We start from the raw sequence: 15,842 nt of genomic DNA on the forward strand, positions 1-15,842 counted from the left end.
GGTAAACTCTGTGCATAAATGTTGTCCATTCTCTACCTCAGGACATGCTACAGTGCTACAGCGATATAGTTTGATGTCTGGACCTTCCATGTTTTCATGTCATACACCAAGCTTTTCAGAAATGTGTCACTCCAGGTTGGGAATGTGACTCAGTGGTAGACCACCTGTTATCAAGTACAAAGCCATAGATTTGATTTCCAACACCATAAAAATAAAAATAAAACACATCATATTCTCTCACATTGTGCATACTGAAACAAATTTTCCCCTGTGGGGAACAAGGTGGTGATGTCCTTGAAATTTTTGAATGCATAAATTCTTTAAGACAACAATTCTACGTCTAGGAATTTATTTATTCTATAACTACATAACTGCATGCCAGATATGATGGCATATGCTTTTAATCACAGAACTTGGGAGGCAGAGGCAGACAGAGCTCTGTGAGTTCAAAGCCAGCCTGGTCTGCACAGATATACTACCACATATTAAGTATAAGCACAAAGATACTCATTGTAATATTGTTTGAAATAGCAAAATACTTAAAGTAATCTAATTCCTACTATAAAGAAAAATTTTAAATGGTGGCATGACTATCTATATATAGGAACACTACAAATGAAGCAACAGAAAAACTAATATAGAACAATCTCCAAACTAAGTCATGATACAAAAACAGTAAGGAACAGAACTATATCTAAAATATGCTACTATTTGGAAGTATATATAATATATGTATATATAATTTATATTTAAAATATATATTATAAATATATTTCTGTTATATATAAAATAATATATAATATAATAAAATATATTCTTTATATAATTTATAGCATATATGCATATATAATATATTATAAATATATATTGTGCTTTTATTTATATATTTTTGAAAATAGTAGCATATTATAGATATTGCTCTCCTTTTCTCACACTCTCTCTCTGTATATACATATATATGTCTGTGTGTGTCTGTGTCTGTGTGTGTGTGTGTGTGTGTGTGCATAATAATAAAGTGGTGGTTATGTCTATGAAGATGGTTATAAACAAATGGAAGTCTATAGTGTTTTAATTACTTTTTAGATTTATTTATTATATTTTACGTGTATTACTGTCTTGTCTACATGTATGTTTGTACATCACATATATGCCTGGTGCCTGCAGAGGTCAGAAGAGGGTGTCAGATCTCCTGTAACTGGAGGTGAAGCGTGCTGTGAACCACTGTATGGGTGTCCGGAATCGAATCCAGGTCCTCTGCAAGAACAAGCACTTTTAACCACTGAGCCATTTATCCTGCTCCTGTTTTAATTTTTTAAGGTAAAAATATTAATAATTATTTTTAAATAGTGGAAAAAGAAGAAAATTATTGGGGAGGAAAACATAACTGGTCAAACCACTGTCACCTCCACAGCACACTGCCCACCAGTTCACAAGCATTGTTGGGTACCTGCTCAGTCCTTCATATTCTCCTGAGAGGTAGGAAGACAGGCTGAAGTGATGGGAAGGGCCCAGGCTCCCACAGGGGTCTCGGAATTTGGATGGGTCGATGAGACTGCAGAAGAAATATGGAGCAGCACCTAGTAATAAAGACATATTATAACGTATGGAGGCTGACTGCTGAGAACCTTACAAAGAAGGACTTTGTGGGGCTGCTACAGCGGTGACAATGATAGTTTAGGGGACAAGTCATGTCACCTTTCTCTACTTCCTTGTTTTCAAAATGGAGTCATCTTCTCTGGCTTCCTTCTCACAAGGACGCCACTAGGATTAATGAGGTAGTTTGCATTTATGTAGCGTCTGTCTTTCTTCTAAGAACTCAGAAGAGTGCTTTGCAAAGTATCCTTATTAATATTCATAGGCTGGCTTATAGATTTCCCACCTTTCACTCTGGAAGTGGCACGTCTATCCCTGAACACTCCAGCTCTTCTCCTCCTCTTCCTCGGCATCACTGCTTTTCTGTACCAAAATAGTGCAGATTCAAGCTTTAAAGTTGGGTGGTTTTATATAGCTCAGGGCTAATAACATCACACAGCTTGCCTGCAGGAGAACCCACCTATACATTCTAAAATTTCCACAGTATCCATTATATCCATATGCATGATACACCTGAGCACATGGTAAGAAATCAAATACTCGGGAGTGGGGGAGGCTGTTTATAGCCAAGACAATTCTCTAAGAATGGTGCATCTCAGTAGCAGTGAGGGCCTTGAGGTTAGGCTTGGAAATTTAGGGATAGAGTAGAAGCCCCAGCTCCTGTTACTGCTCTCAGGGACCAAACCATTCTGCAGAACAGGGGTGATCTGGGATTATACAAAGAGAGAGGAGGTGGGGGCAGACATGAGAGGAAGGGAAATGGAGCCAGGAGGTCACAAGAGGCCATAGAGAGTAGGATGTGATTCTGCTCCATTATGGAAAAAAAAACGTCTCCACTGAGGCTTATAAAGTGCTAGAGGTTTAAGGAGGGGTGTGTGTGTGTGTGTGTGTGTGTGTGTGTGTGTGTGTGTGTGTGTGTGAAAGTGGGCTGTTTGTACCCATAGTTAATAGAGATATTGAAAAGTGAAACACACAAGCTAATAAACCTAGAAAATTATAGGACAGCCATGGACTTTCTACAACTTTGGAGTGACTGGGATCCAAACTGATAGGGCTAAATCTTTAAGTAATAAAGAGACTAAGTTCACTTTAGAACACAGGGATGTGGTATCTACTCATGTATTCCATTTATGCATGTGTACAAATACTAGTGTTTTTAAGAAGTAAAATTTTACTTTTGGAAAAGATGATCCAGTTAAGCAGTTCTCTTGGACTAAATGGAAGATGTGAGACAGAGAAGTAAGCAGCAATCCTTCCAACAACCAGGAGAGAATTCAGCGCCCCTTCCTCCAGGAAAGGGCTGGCTATGCCTAAGCAAGCCAGGCCACATGTCCTTCTTCAGGCTTCCCTCTGCCCTGCTTGGAGGTTTGAGGACAGCGTTGGCTGAAGACTTCCACTGGAGAGGTAGGAGGATGGCTGCCTACTCAGATCACGCTACCTGTTTGGCCCTAGGCCAGTGTGACAAAACAAAGCTTCTCGCAGCAACTGAGAAGAAATCATTTGCATAACTTAAAGCTATGTTGGAGTGTTGTGCTTCATGTCTGAGCGGCATAAGTCTTCAGCTTTAAATAGCCCAAACCCTAACATATATTTAAGAGAAGTGTTTTAAAGGCTGTGTTACATAAAGTAGAGCAGTTAGTGACACCACATTGAAGTGCCAGGCCCCTTTCCTCCAAAATTGACAGAAACCAGCCTCAGTTAGGCAACTGGGAGGAAATGCTTCCTATGATATAAAACCTAAAAGAAATCACCCCTACTCATGATTTGAAGACTTTTACAGTATTCTCCCAGCCACAAAGATCTTCTTTTTTGGTTAGCCACTGTCTTATCAGCCTTCTAGCAACCTCCATGGGGCCACTCTGGCAGATTAGACAATAGAAGAGGGGTCATAATGATAGATTTAGGACTGCTAGAGCGTGCCTCAGGTACAATGACAGAGCCTTGGCTAGCAGACAGAGACGGTGACCATTTGTCCCCTTTTGGCCTCTTTCCACTTATACATCAAATGAGTTTTCACTACTCTCTTTCATTTCCTAATAGTTGTTTCACACTCTTAGAGAGCATGAAAGACACAATTCTGCACAGATTTATCTCTGGAACATCTTTGTAATATGCATGTTTAAAGTCCACCCCAAATTCACCAAGACAGACTCTGGAACAAAGGTTTGAATAGATGTGCTTAAAAAGGTTCCCACATATACTTTGATGCAAATTCCTATCTAACAATGAATACAAGTAGAATGGAACATAGGCCAAGCTTAAGTTGGGAAAGAAGCATCCTGAACACCCAGTGACTGGAAAAATAAAGCCAATGCAAAGATTTGGTCTGAACACCATACTCCAAGGAAAATTACTGACAGGGAGGAAACACGGTTACTTCAAGATTATATCCCTTGAACAAAGAAGCTGGAGATTCTAGACCATGCTGGGAACCAACCCCACAAAATGAACTGCCTGAAACAATAAGAGTTTTAACCAGTATATACAGCCTTAGGTGTTTACATTCGCTTCTTCATTCAATTTAATATTTATTGACTTCTCAATGCCAAGTGCAAAGTTGGGTGCTAGAGATAGAATATTGAGCAAAACCAGATGCAATCCATGCCCTTGTGAATCTTATGTTCTGACTTGGGGAAAGGGATTAAAGAAGTAATTACAATTAGATGTGATGATTGATTTGGTAAGAAAGTAGAGGATACTGTGGGAATACGTAATGAGGGAAGTAGCTTCTTGTAAGAAAGGCTTCTGGAATGTAGATGGGAAGGTGATTATTAGGTAAGTAGTGAAATATTTAGCAAGGGACTCAATTTTTTAAATTCTCCAAGTAATTCCAATGTGCCACCAAGGGCAAGAGCCACTGTGAGGATCAGGAAACTTCCTGTTTAGGAAGTAAGAGAAACCCAGATCATGGGATACAGGTAAGAGAATGGGAGGAGGTTAAATAAGAGGCCAGACTATATAAACTATGCTAAAGTGTTCATACTTTATCTTGAAGTGGTAGGATTGTTCTCCATAAAGGACTATAATGCAGCTCACACTTCTTGTGGTCACAGTGACTTTAAGAACAGAATGAAGGAAGACAGAAGGCAGTGATGATGAAGACTCAGGCTGAGGTACTGACAGAAGAGGTGAAGGGAGAATAGAAAGAACAGGTGGTGATGGATAGAAGCGTTAAGAGAGAAGAACGAGTCGGGAATAACTTCAAGGTTTTCCCTTGAGCATGGTTGACTGGATTTCTCTTTATGAAGATGAGGTTTCACAGCTCTCAAAGACTAGTCACCATGCTTTGACTGCACCAAGTTAGTGAGCATTTCAGCTGGACTCCATACCCACGCTGGTACACTTCCCTGACCTGGAGACTGAGGGCGAGCTGACCCATACCCTTTCCTAGCTTCTGGAGGTCACCAGAGTGCTTACCTTCCTTGGCTGGTAGATGGATGGTGACAGTCTCCTCCCTCACATGGCTTTCTTCTCTATACCTCTGTCCTCTCCTCATAAGGACTTAGTGTCCACCCTCAACCAATATTACAGCTCACGCGTGAAATGGTGACGCCTGAGAAGACCCACTTCTCAAATAAAGAACATTTTAAGTTCCAAGTAGATTCTGAGTTTGAGCGGAGTTTATGCAGCAGCACATCAACTTCCGGTGCCACAAATAAAGGTTAAAAAGAGCTCTCTGTGCAAGGAGTGAAGTTTCTCGAAGCACCCATTATTTAGTCCCATATCAAGTAATGAAAAGGGAAGTGAGGCAGTTTATAACGTTTACCTCTGGGGCTAGAACAACATCCCTCAAACACAATCCATACCTCCACACACACTCCTCACAGTCACAGTCCGCTTTTTTATGAATTAGAAACATATTCTTCTTGCCCCACTCATCAACACCTTTTTTCTTCTGTTCTAAATCCTAACCCCAGAGAAACAGAACCCAGCCCGCTTAGAACCCACCCATTTCGGAGCTAATCGCATAAAGGACCAGCGGTTCTTTCAAAGTATCTTTACATTTTATTCTTACAGAAAAAAAAAAAAAAAAAAAGGAAGGGGAGGCCTTGTGGGCATCACATGACCTCTTGGGTAAGAAGGGTGTTCAGGGTGTGATAATCTGCCCAGAAATTGTGACCCTTCTGTGGCAATATCTCAAGTACAGCTATTTACTATCTGAAGCAAGTCTGGCTTAAGATATTCAAATAACCTGATGCATCACAGTCTATTTTAAATGTAATACATTAAAACATACCTCAACACAAACCCTTAAATGAAACGAAGAAGTCTTAGAAGAGCAGTTTAGCTCTGCTTCTTACAGCCTAAATGCAAACTCCCCTTTAGTCTAAAAGCATTAAAATCATAATAACGAAATTTGCCATTAGGAGTCAGAAAGCACTTTTCTCCCTAAAAAGACAGATGCATTAAACTTTAATTATTGTCTCCCTACCTGATTATCAGACAAGAATAACGCACATTCTAGGAAGACAATACACATATGTTCACCAGCACAGAAATATTTTTAAAGACTCCACATTGACATTACCCAATACTCACCCCCAGGTACAAAAAAAACCACTGTAATTGACTAGATATATGTGTGTTAAAACGGGAAAGCCAGTATACCAACTGCATAAGCAAACAGACCCGAAACAGGTGCTTCAGGGGTGATTTGGGATGTTTGGTCTCATGCCCATTCTCAGTGTCAGTAAAGACTACACGTGCTAGCTGTGTGTGAACTCCCAGCAGGTGCTTCCTGGGTCCACAATGCCTTTCTTCCCAGGCGAGGTAGGTATAGGATCTGATCTGAAGCAGGAAGGATTGCAGCAGCAGGAACACGGCATATCTCTTCCCTAATTTATGACTGACTAACTGAAACTCCTCACTGTCAGCAAACTCTGCCGTGTTTACTGCTTTGACAGCATACACACATATGGCAGAAGCCAGATGGACCTTCTCCCCCAGCTTCGAGCTAAGGGTGCTTCATTAGGAAAGAGAGGCAGCCAGGCTTTGAGATCTTTGAACAAGGCTTCCCAGCACTACAGACAGGCAGGCAGGCAGCAATCTGAACAGAGAGGACCCGCCCCTGGTGAGAGAGCAGGTCAGAGGGAAATTTACACTCGCCCAGTTGAAGCACATGAGTTTGAAAGAACAAATGGTTTGTCCTCCTAGACACAGAAGTTGGACAGCTGCTCCTAATGAGATCACTTGATAGAAAATTTGCATTCCATCTACCCAGACAAGGGTAAATAGGACAATAAATCTACTTCCTAAGCTCGGATTCATAGTTAATATTGTGTCAAAAAGTTCTGGCAAACTCCAAGAAAACAGCAGTGTCTTTTGCACGTACAAAGACTGTGGCTAGGAGCACTCCAGCCACCATGAAATATTGTCCCTAAGTTTTAAAATGCCATTCTCTGAACCCAACAGTTTCATCCTAAAATGTGTGTGTGTGTGTGTGTGTGTGTGTGTGTGTGTGTGTGTGGTGGTGGTGGTGGTGGGGGTTTCCCCTGACACATAGAATATTTCTGTGCTTTATTTTGCTTTTCTCCCCCCCCCCCCCCCCCCCCGGCATGTGATGCCCTCTGCGTCTTCTGACCTCTCAGCCTAAGTCCTTTTTCTTTCATTCTCTGGCCTCCAAGTGTTTGGTGTATCTTAAGAGTGGTGGGCTTGTGGTCACACCACAGTCCTCATTATCCACATATGCGCCCTCAAGAACAGAGATCCTGGCAAGGCAATCCTGAAACTGGGCTCTCCCCAAGCCTAGAGCAAGCTTTCTTTGAGTGGCCAACAGTGACCATAAGAATTGAGGGAGAATGGACGCTGAGCAACTCTCGAAATGTTCAAACTGCCTCTGACTCTCACAAATGCACTAATTCTGCGTATCTTGGAGCCTGATTCCCAACTCTAAAATGTGTTCCTCCTGAGAAGAGGAAGAAGGAAGCTCATTGTTTAAGGGATGGTCCTGGCTCCAGCACCAAGCAGACTTTATGGGAATTCTAGAAGCCCTCTGTGGCCTCCAAGGCCCCTCTGATGATTAGGCACAGATGAGTGAGAGCCATCAAGAGAGAGCAAGAGAGAGCGCTGGACATTGTTAAGAACTACTTCTGCGTTCTCTACAATTAGTTCACACTGACTTGAAATTCTCCTCCCTCTCAGAGAGGCTAAAAATTATACATTTCTACAGAATGGGCAATAGAAGCAACTAACAATTTTCTCAACATTCTACAACACAGTTTAAAAGAAATCTATTTCTCAAGAGCAGCCTTGTAATTGAATGTTGGAATATATAGGGCCACTTCTAGCCTCTGCCATTCCAGGAAGGGTAATTAGATCTAATGCCTTTCGTAGACACATCAGGACGCCAGGTTTAGTGTAAAGCATTAACCTTCTGTTTAAATGTTATTTCCCAGTGCTAAGAGAAGCTCCTAGAGTGGGGCTGTGGGTGGATTTTAGCCTGGTCCTTTTTTTGCCCTTCTAATGGGAACTTTGAGAGATGATTTGAAACGCAGTGGCTATTGTTGATAAAACTCCAAGGAACAAAGCTCCATCAGCAGCTACACATAAGCTAGGCAGCGTGCTCCAGGGCAGTCGTGGTGTGTTTCTTCCCCAGAGGTCCCATGCCCTTCCTACCATTTGGAACTCAGAACTGTGAAATGTTATCAAGGATCCCCTCTTACAGATAAAGAAGCTGAGGACCAGAGAGATACCTGGCACGGACCCACAGTGGTATTAGAGACAAAATAAAACCTAAGATTTCTATACCCAAGAACCTAATAGGACTCCGTTACAAGGGACTTCTGACAAGTGAACGCAGCTACCACTTAAAGGGCAAATCTTCACTTAATGGGAATAAGTATCCAGTGGATTAGAAAGGATAGGCTGTGTTTGATTACACCTTACAGTGTCTAAATGTAATAAAACAACAGCGCAGAGTAAAGAAAGGGGGAAGGACACCAAAGCCAGTAACTTGGCAGCTCAGCAAGCATACTCCTGAGTTTCTCCAGTTTACACCTCAGACAGCCCTAGTCCATGAGAATGGAAGTGAAAAGGAAATGCAAATTCAGCTGCGTGTTACAGCCACAGTAAATGCAAAGACAAATTAAGAATTAAAGACAAATGCAAATTACTTTGCTCATAAAAGAAACCTATACAAAAGACAGGGAATGAAAAGCTCTGACAGTTATGGATGAATCTCTAAAGAGGCACCGAGTGCCCGTATTTCCAAATCAAGCCTTTTAAAAAACTGGTTAGAATGTGAGCAGCTGCTACCGAGAGAGAGAAGGGGGGATCTGCTGCGAACAGTAAACCAGGCTACGGAGGAAAACTGAGAAGCGTGTCCTCATTGTCAAGGTGAGGGAGGAAAGCAACAAAGGGATGAAGCCAGAAGAATTCTTTCACCAGAAGCTCCACAGCAGACTTGAAAAGCCAAGCCCCTGGCAAGCCCTAGGCTAGGGGAGATGCAGGAAGGAACAGAACAAAGAAGAGGCAAGGTAGAAAAGGAGGCGGGACTTGGGCAAAGAGAAAAACCACAAGAGCTGGAAATGACTGTAGAGACTGTTTGGAAACCCAGATGACTGACAGGCCAGGCAGGTAATGGAGACCCCTAACTGGCTGGAAGTGGGAATTCATCTAAAGGCTTTCAAATGCACTATTCACAGAAACCGTTGGACACCAACGCAAAACACGACTCCACACCAGCTTGTGTCATTCCGTGGCTCAGCCCTTTAGTGTATCTTCAAATCTGTGGCACACAAGTGTATTTTAAGTGTTGGTCAAATGTGTAGGTAAATAAACTAACCCCTCATTTTATAGATCCCAAAACAGACTCCAAAAGATTAAATGATAGCTTTCCTGAATTCATTCACCTGGTGGTAGTGGAGACATACACACACACACACACACACACACACACACACACACACACACACACACCACTATCATTTATGCCTCAATGCCTTTGCAAGAAGGAAATCAATGTCTCTACCAGACAGTGGAAGGAAGGGATTCTTACCTGTGTCTGTGGCACCTACAGGCCTCCATGTCACAGGCTGGATGGCCATGCAAAACACTCAGGCTTTAGATGTTTGACTAAAAAACCAAAGTCCTAGAAAGACCAGGGAGGCAACGAAGACAAGGCAGGTGGAGCTCAGCAAACTAAAGGCAAATTGGAAGAAGAACGTGCTCCGTGTCAGGAGTTCTGACTGGATCCATCCAGCCAATCATGACCGAGTGGGAATGGAGGTCCGCTGTTTGTAGAATCCTCCAACACAGGACAGACATTGTTCTAGGTTTTGGTTTTTCTCTGCTTGTCCTTTTGTTTTGATGGGTCAGGTTGGCCTCAAATTCTTTATCCTCTTGCCTTGGTCTCCCAACTGCTGAATGTACCCAGGCACCACAACACTTAACTTAAAAAAAAAAAAAATCCTCTTACTTTTCAAATTTATATTTATTGATTTAGGAGGCAGGGTACAAGTGCCACAGCATTCGGTAGTCAGAGATAAATTTACAGGAGTTGTTTTTTACCTTCTTCCATGTGAGTCACAAGGATCAACTGAGATCATCAGGGTTGAGGACAAGTAGTTTCACCCTTAGAAATATTCATTCATGCCAGGCGGTGGTGGCGCTCACCTTTAATCCCAGCATTCAGGAGGCAGAGGCAGGTGGATCTCTGAGTTCGAGGCCAGCCTGGACTACAGAGTGAGTTCCAGGAAAGGCGCAAAGCTACACAGAGAAACCCTGTCTCGAAAAACCAAAAAAAAGAAAGAAAAAGAAAAAAGTATTCATTCATTCAGTTGTTCATTTTTAATATTTATTTTAAAAAGATAATTATTTTTAGTTTAATTCATGTGTAGGTATGTCTGTTGAGTGTATGTGTGTGCCTATGGGAGCCAAAAGAGAGTGTCTGGAGCTAGAGTTACAGGAAGTTGTGAGCAAACCAGGGTGAGGACTAGGAAACTCAAGGCCCCTGGAAGACCAACAATAGTTCTCAACTGCTCAGCCATCTCTCCAGCCCCAGAAATACTTATTTTTATTTGCAACTTCCTCATTTTGAAGTGTAGCAATCAATTCTTTTTTATATTCAGTGACAGCCAAAGCGGCGGGTAAAGATGGCTAGAGCACTCTGACTACCAGCCAGCTGCCTCTGCCTCTGCCCCGCAGCTAGTGTAGGACAAGATGGAGGAGATTTGGTTTAGAACCCTGTAACCCTTGCGCTCTTAGGGGCTCATGGTCCAAAACTGTCTACTTTTATTAAAAGATCAAATCTAGGAAGTCTACATTGTCATGGGAACCAGTGTGTTCAGCAAAGCCACAGCTTTTATATACTCACCTGTCACCTTTCCTAAGGTAGTGCTCTCCTTAGCCCTGGGTGGTGTTAATTCCTGTTTGCTTTTCTTATCTATCCAGTTAGAATAGTTGTCAAAATAAGACTATGGCCTCCTCCTATCTTGTATTTATAAAAAACTTACTGGCCTTCACGTGACAACCTCAGTCAAGTTCCGATCTCAAGGGGTAATGGAGCTAAGATTTCAGGTTAAAGTGCAATTTTAGATAATAAGACTTGACTCATTTTATAGAATGAGATTTGATTAGAAAATAAAAAACTTGTTTAATTATGACCCAGACCAAAAGAACTTCCAAAGCTCCCCTCTAACAGATAAAACTTGTGTTTTAAAGCAACTATTTTCATTTAATTGGGGGCGGGGGAGGGGAGAGTCTCCTACAGCGATTAGAAAACCGGTTTCACAAATTATCCAAGAAATAGAATTCAAGTTGTTTATGAGGCCCTGAGCCCTGGAGGAATGATGTCTATACAATGAGCCCGGCCCTCGGAAAGAAAGCTGCAATTTAAAACCTGGAGGAATGTGGCTTGGTTTAGGGTGCCTGGCCCTTTCTCCTCACAAAACCCCAGGCTTCAGAAAAGAAAAGTGGTAAATGTTATATAAATAGTGCGTGACATTCACAAAGGTTAGGAAGGCTCTGTTTGCTGCTTTTCTTTTCTTTTTTTTTTTTCCTGAAGCATTATATTTGAGCAGTGAACCCCAAAGTTTCAGTATTCAGGTATAAGCTTGCAGGTTAGATTCCTGGTGGCAGAGGTAGATCAGGAATTTCCAGCCTGTGTGTTCCTTGGAAGAAAGCAAGGCCTTGCTGAGAAAGACAGTGCACAAACATCGCTCAAGCAAGGCGGTGATGCGGCTTTCTGCCAGGGGTCCTGGAGCTACTGAATTTGCACAAAGCAAACCGGGCTCTGCCTGCAGATTCCATAAGGAATACAGGCACAGTTTAGAAGTCCCTTACAAAACAAGCTCCATGCCGCCCTGCCTTAGCTAGCCTCTGATTTTTTTTTCCTTTTTCTTCTTCTTTAATCCTCTTTTTCATGTAGCTAAACAAAGAAGTGGGCTGTTGCTGCTATGAAATCTGTGAAAAACATTCAGTGGCTAGGATATCTGAGCAGCTAAGGTGTTGGGTTTTCTAGTTCACAAACACAGTGCTAACTAAACTCAGGGCCGGAAGACCATGAAAAGAGGCCATCTGAGTCCTGTCCTAACTACCTACTTACACACACACACACACACACACACACACACACACACACACACACTGAAATGGAGAAAATAAGACTTTGAAGTTTTGTTTTGTTTTCTAAATGAACACACCAATGCCCACTGGGCTCAGGTCTTTTTTCTGTGCATTTCTTTGTAAGGGGCACAGCCCCTTTCTTTGGTAATGTGAACACCAAGCATTTGGAACTATATTCATACTCATGCAGCAATAGAGTTCCAGATAATGGATCAGCTGGAACTACCACTCACACACTGCTGTTGTTGTGAGATGCTCTGGGGATTGCCTAGGGGTTTAGTACCCAACTCTCCCTATAGCATTTATAAACCAGGTATTACACTACTCATTCTCTGTAGGACGAATTGCTAAACGGTCTTATTAATAAAAAAAAATGGAGCCAATATTGGGGTTAAAACTGAGAGATCAGAAAAACAGAAAGAAGCCAGCCACATTCTCACTACTTGGAGATGCTCAGCCAAAGAGACCTACTTCCTGTATACCCATGCCTATATGCCTTTCTGTTCTGCCATCTCATTTCCTCTCTCTGCCCAGCTACATCACTTCCTCTTCCTGCCCAGCTCTGTCACTTCCTGTCTCTCTGTACAGACCTCCAAACCTTTATGATTAGAGCTGAGATTAAAGGTATGTACCACCATGCCTGGCTCTGTTCTCAGTGTGGTGTTGAATTCATAAAGATCCAGACGAATCTCTGCCTTCCAAGTGACAGGATTAAAGGCATGTGCTATCATTGCCTGACCTCTGTTTACTATAGTGGCTGGCTCTTTCCTCTGATCCTCAGATAAACTTTATTGGGGTACACAGATAAAATATCACCACAATTCTCCCTTCAAATGCACTCCCAGATAGCATATACCTACTTGGGGAAAAATAGATCATAGATAGTCAGGGATGATCACATATGGCTTGATGAATGATTATGGACAGTGTCATCTCACAGGAAGCCATCTTGGCTCACTCTAACCCTTTGACTCAACTTTATTTGACAATTTCCTTGTCCTCTGTCCTCATCTGTAGTTGCTCTCTTGATGTACTCCTAGTGAACTAGCCTTCAGACTTCCAATAACCAAGCAGTTTGGCACTGAACAAGAACCACAGAGTTGCCACATTTTACATTAAGGTCCACTTTGGATTTCTGAGTGTTTGAGTTGATACTACAGCAGCTGCCCTAATTAGCTGTCCAAGCCCCTGTTCCAACTGTACCTCCAAATGGATCTTCTACCATGAACCTAACAGGAGATTTGCCTGGTGTACCAACTAGTGCACAGGTGACAGTGAACAGGGTTACTGGGGACCAGACCAAACAGTTTTAAAGCTGATTTACCTGAATCATAAACAAGGTAACTGCATTTTCTTAGCATAGAAGACAATCTAATCAATAACCCTGATCATTTAGATTTTCTCTTTTAGTATACAGGCTCCCTACCTTGGCTTGATAGTGTTCATGCAGTATGAATCCCAGTAGCAGCATGTACACCTGGGAGTCTGTTGTTAATAAGGATCTCTAACCAGTTAAAAATCTTCACACAACCAGACCTCTAGATGTGTAATATGTACTTTAAAGGTTGGAAAATCCTAAGCTAGAGTATCACTCCTTCATTCTGGCTGTACATTGCCATCCTGGGGGCCCCTCAAAAACTCATGATGCCCAGTTACCTCCCTACACTAGAGTCAGCACTGTGAGCAGGCTTATGTCAGCAGATAATCTGTTAGCATGTTCACAAAGTGAGAACCACTCCCTTGGGAGAGCCTACCCTATCTTCAGGTGTGAAAATATGCCCTTAGTTGGCTAAATCAATTGCCTTAGATCACACAGCTCGTTAGAGACAGAGTTTCAGATTCATACAGGCTCAAGCCACACAGGTCCAAAGCAAGGTTCAAATCCTGCTTCCGCCAATCTTTAGAAGCATGGCTTGAGCGAGTTGTTTCAGCCTCTCTGAGCTACAGCTCTTCGTGTATAAAACAGATGGGTATTAAAATTTTCCTAAGCTGATGAAGGATGAAGAGAGATAATGTCTGTAAAGCTTCTATTGTTGTCCTTTTCCTCTTGAGTTTATGATCCACTGTACCTTCCAACATACAATATTTCTGGGAGTCCAAGTTGGAATTGTTAGTGTCTTCCTTTGAGCAGCACTTACTGAGTACTGTTGGGGTAACAAGGAATTGAGACTTTACAAAGAGTGAAGCAGCTCTTGGCATACCCCTATCGCCTCCCCCCCCCACCCGCCCCCGCAACACCCCAGTTGATGGAACTTGTGCCTTGCTTCTGACCTCTTCTCTTGGAGAAATGAGGATATACAAATTACTCTGAGGCTGTGTAAAAGTAAATCTAGGGACATTTGAAGGTATTAGGGTGTACAAAACAAAGTGCCCATTTGTGATCACAAGGAAATCTATCCAAGAGATGTGCCATCTGAACAGAAGAAAGGCCTCCAAGGACACAAAGCAGAAGAGCATTCCAGAAGGAAGAACAGTGTGTACAAGTGCAAGGAAGTGTGAAATGCCATGGTATGCTAAGAGAACTACAAGCGATTCAGTGTTACTGTAGCGTGAAGTGATGGGAGAGTGGCGGGGGGGGATGAGTTGGTGAGGAGACAGAGGCCAACTGACAGCTTTCACCCCCTTTCCCAAACAGTGTGAAACTGACCTGTGGATGGCAGAAGCTACAAGAGCCATGAGCCAGCTTGTCCTGGTGGTGCCTTGAAAAGCGAGAGGGGACATCACTCTGCTGTCTTCTGAGAAGTGGATAAGTTAGGGAAGAGAAGACATGTAGGATCTTAACTTTGTGAGCTAGCCATCCTACAGTGCATGGCACAGTCGAGGACAGACAGAATTCCAGACAACATAGTCCTAACTGCATAAGGAAAACAAGAGAGAAAGAAAGGCAGAAATGCACTGAGCATATAAACGCGTTTACAAGTGCTGCCCCTATCATGTTACTGACAGCTCTCTGAGGGCATTTTCATGAAAATAATTAAATAAACGTAGAAAGAAAAAGCCACTTTCTCTGGGCCTGCACTTGGCCGTGGCTTTGTTTTAGCTCACTCCCACTCCCCAGGAAGCCTACCTCTGACCCACTGATGCTCCACTGTTTGATGTGGTCCTAGACCATGAGGATATCCCAGGTAGATCTCACCTTAACCTTTCATTTGGTATTTACCACAATCACAAAAATAGTCATTTCTATGCAAATGATTGGAGAGTACATATATAGCACATAGAAAATTAAAACCCATAGTTACTTCCTAAGCATATGAAATTTGTTTACTGAAGAGAATTGCACTGTGCATATTTATTTAGGTGGGACTAACTAATTTCTTTTTAAGAATGAAGAAGAAAGTAATATTTTAAAAAAAGCAAAAAATAAAAAAGAGCAGACATGTATCCAGAGAGGCCTAGACAGACACACTCTTCAGACAGACACAGGAGCTATGAGCAGAGAGAGAGGTCGAAACAAGACACCATAGACTAAAGATTCTGGGGGAAGTAACCCCTGTCCGTTTTGGGTTTCTAGTTAAAATTGCAGGATCCTGTGTGTCCATCTCCCTTCTGTCTCCTAGGTCCCATGCTATGCCTTAAATCTTCCTAATAAATTTCTCTACTTCTTAAGATTGTTCAAATGTATTCTGTTTCATGCACACAAATAATTTCTAACCAAGATAAAAATCCTGAAATAGACTAAAGAA

Source organism: Peromyscus eremicus, chromosome 4 (genome assembly GCF_949786415.1).
Source record: "Peromyscus eremicus chromosome 4, PerEre_H2_v1, whole genome shotgun sequence".
NCBI classification, from domain to species: domain Eukaryota; kingdom Metazoa; phylum Chordata; class Mammalia; order Rodentia; family Cricetidae; genus Peromyscus; species Peromyscus eremicus.